A 3619-nucleotide genomic window follows, 5' to 3' on the forward strand; every position below is an offset into this window, starting at 1 on the left:
TGGCACAGATACCAATCGAGATGGCAGGCCATGTTCTGAAAACCTAAGATGACCTTTAATATGGTACCTTTAACACAGATTGTTCTCTTTCTTGTCATTGTTCCTTTTCTAAGGGAAATGCCTTGGTTCTTTCTTCTTCTTTCCGAGGTAGTTCTGCATCTTCAATTATAGACAGACAGGGCCAATGCTCAGTTAAATTGTGAAGCACTCTATGTTTGTATTTGGTTCCCCCTAGCTTCCTATTCTCATGCATCGCTGCCTTCCTGTATGGTCCCCCTCTCCCGTTCTCTCCCCATCTTCCCTCTTACCTCCCCTTTCCCCACCTTCGTTCAAACCTGCTTGCAGAAACATGTCTATATCAACTGTTTGCACATGAATGCAATTTCTATTTATTTTAACCTTGCCAAAGTATTTTTAAACTGTAAGTTATTTTTACCTATGAAAAGATATCTACAGCAGGTCAGAAAGAAGGTTTGGTTTGGATCAATTTTTATTTTGATATGTTTTGTTTTCTAGAAGAAGCAGAGAGGTAATTTTTAAAAAGCAGAGGCTAAGTGGTGTCTCAGACCTAAGTTTGAACCCTCTCAAAGGCTTTTTATCTTCTTGAAAGGAGGGAATAATAAGTCTATGTTAAGGTGATGTTAATATTAATGCGATCATTTGTGAGAAGAGCAAAAGCACTACCTTGTGTATAAGAGGTGCAATACATATGACATGTTGTTATTATCTGAGCAGTGAGTCTCTGTTTTCTGTGAAGTAAGAAGCATGATCATCCGTTAAGACGTGAAGTAGATGTAGTGAAGTAATAAAATTAAATAATTTTGAAGGATTAAAATAGCTGGTGTGGGAAATGGGAAAGGCAGATGAATAATAATAAGTAAAATGATGCCAATGTGAAGGTCATGGTTGGGTTAGAAATCATATATTGTTAGGGACATTATTATGCAGGCGTCAGACAGCCTGGCATGGGGTCAAAGCGAGCAGGCTCTTAGCTTGGCCCAGAGTCTGAGCTGTTCCTGTTTGAAAGCCATTTGAGAGCAATTCTTGTCCACAACATCATGGACTTAGCCCTCCTCCAGGGCTAAAGAAAAACCAGCTCTGGAGTCTGGTCTATGTTGAAAGTACACTAAATGCTCATTAAGCATGTTCCTGTCTGGGGGAGCCCAGATTCCTGACTCAGTGCCCGCTTTCTAAACAGGAAACAAAGAAACCTGGTTTCGTTGTGACTGTGGAAGATTTACTTCTGAGCTCTGGAGCCCTGCTCAAGCATTCTTTTTCCTCTCTTTCTCTTTTAGGTTAAACAAAATGGATATGATACAGAGCATCGGACCAAGGTCATGGGTGGCTGTTTATCCTGGATCTCCTGGTCATCTCCATCACCATTTCTGACACGTTACCACTCTTGGCCAGAGCCTGGTTATCTTTTCTGGAATTTAGATAGATAAGAAAGGTAGTTTCTCTATTTATGAGGTGACCTACAGACACCTAAGCAAGCTATTCTGAAAAAAATTTCAGGACGGTTCAGTTAAACATTTTCTTTAAATGTGCTGCTGCCTTCCTTGCTCCAATCACTGGTCCATGCAAAATCTCCTTGCTCTCTTCCCACTACAGAACTTGGGCAGATATCACAACTTCTCCCCAGAAGCCATCAACAGACTTCAGTAAGTAAGATGCTTCCATTTTTCACTAGTTTGAACATAAGTGTAGGATATGTGGCGTGGGGGGGTGTTATCTGGGGGTTTTCTTTATATTTTTACTGCTTGGTTTACTCTGAGCTTCCTGTATCTATTTGCAAATTTGAGAAATTCTTGGCCATTGTTTCTTTGAAAGTTTCTCTTCTGCCTTGTTCTCTATTTCTTCTCTTTTTGCTATTCTAATTAGACGTATGTCAGACTGAAGTTATCCCACATGTCCTGGATACAATAGGGGGTTTTGTTTTGGTTTTATTTTCATTTGTTTTGTTTCGCTTTTTTTTTTTTTTTTTTTTTTTACTTTTTGATTTCTCTTTGTGTTTCAATTCAGGTAATTTTTATTGACCTATCTTCAAGTTGACTTCAAGTTCACTGATTCTTTCCTTAACTTGTCGTATCTACTGATGAGTCTATCAAAGGTATTCTTCATCTCTGTTATTATATATTTTTTTCATTTCTATAATTTCTAGATATAGATGGGCAGATCCAGGTCTTGTGGGCAACATCCAGCCAGTGGCCTGTTTTTGTAAGACCTATGCACTTAGAAGGGTTTTTACAATTTTTAAAAGTTTAAAAACACTTTAAAATAATAATAATAATATGTAACAGTTTATACGTGGTCCACAAAGCCTGAAATATTTACTGTCTGACCCTTTAGAGAAAAAGTGTGTCAATCTCTGCCATTGAGCCTTTAACACACTAATCATTGTTATTTTAAATACCCTTTTAGAGAACTACAGCATCTGTGTCAAATCTGAGTATGGTCCTGATGATTGCTTTGTCTCTTGGCAATGGGTTGTTTTTGTTTACCTTTTTCTTTCAAGCAAAACCTTTATTTTTTATTTTATTTTTTATTTTGGAGAGTCTAAGTGAGACATCTTCACTGAAGAGAATAGGGCTATGGTAAATGCTTTTTATGAGTAGAAATAGACATGTCTTTCTTTTTCCTAAGCCTTTAGTGCAGGAGGTTGAATTAATCTGGTCAGAAATTATACTTCAGTTTGTTGTTGCTATGGTTACCCGCAGTGCACCACAACCCTCAAATTTCTCTGATGATGCTCTGGGTTTGAGGTGCAAGCTGGCATGCCAGAGGATTTTTCCCAATGTTTGCTTCACTCTGCTCTAGGTCTTTCCTTTGCACTGTGCCTCACGGTGGGTGTGTCTCGTGCTTTTGAAACTCTACCAGGTACATTCTACTGTTTCTTGTTACTCTGTGCTTGTTGGCTTAATGGTTGGAGACAGCAGTTTGTGAAGTCTCAGTCTTAGCCAGACACTAAGCCTCTGAGCTTTGGGGTGTGGCATCCTCAGTGCTTGTGCCCTTACCCAAGCTGTATTTCTTGGCCCAGTACATGTGCCTTTCCCCTTCCAGGGATAGATGACTTTTTTCTGTTCCCATTCCCCAGCTATGATGGGTTTTTACCAAGGCAATAGTGTTTGTTGACTTCCTCTCCCTCTCCCTCTTAATATCAAGGCTTTTGTTCTCTACAAGAAATCAGGAAGAAGGGTCCTGGTAGTGTTTCATGTCTGTCCTCAAAAGGCAGCCCTACCTATCTCTGAGGACTACACCATGAGGGACATTTCTCAAGACTCTTACAAATATTGCTTGTAAGCACCTGGTGAGATACATAGAGAAAAAGCCTGCAATGGAGTGTGAACTTCCACATATTTGCAGCCTCCTGGGGCTCTACACTTTCCTGTAATCCTACATTCAGCCTCCACAAACTTATTAAATATTACTGTCTTGTTTTTCTAAGACCACCAGAGCAAGCACAAAAGAACCAGCAAGTAGGCAAAGGTCAGGCGCAAAACTGCTAGTTTATTTTAGTAACCTAAGGTGTGGAGAAGAAGTCTGTCGGCCTGAGGCCGGCAGAGTTCCCCTCCCCCAAGCTCTCGGACGGAGTTCCTGACATCCCCACAGGACTGGGAAG

This window comes from Piliocolobus tephrosceles, chromosome 11 (genome assembly GCF_002776525.5).
Source record: "Piliocolobus tephrosceles isolate RC106 chromosome 11, ASM277652v3, whole genome shotgun sequence".
Lineage (NCBI taxonomy): Eukaryota > Metazoa > Chordata > Mammalia > Primates > Cercopithecidae > Piliocolobus > Piliocolobus tephrosceles.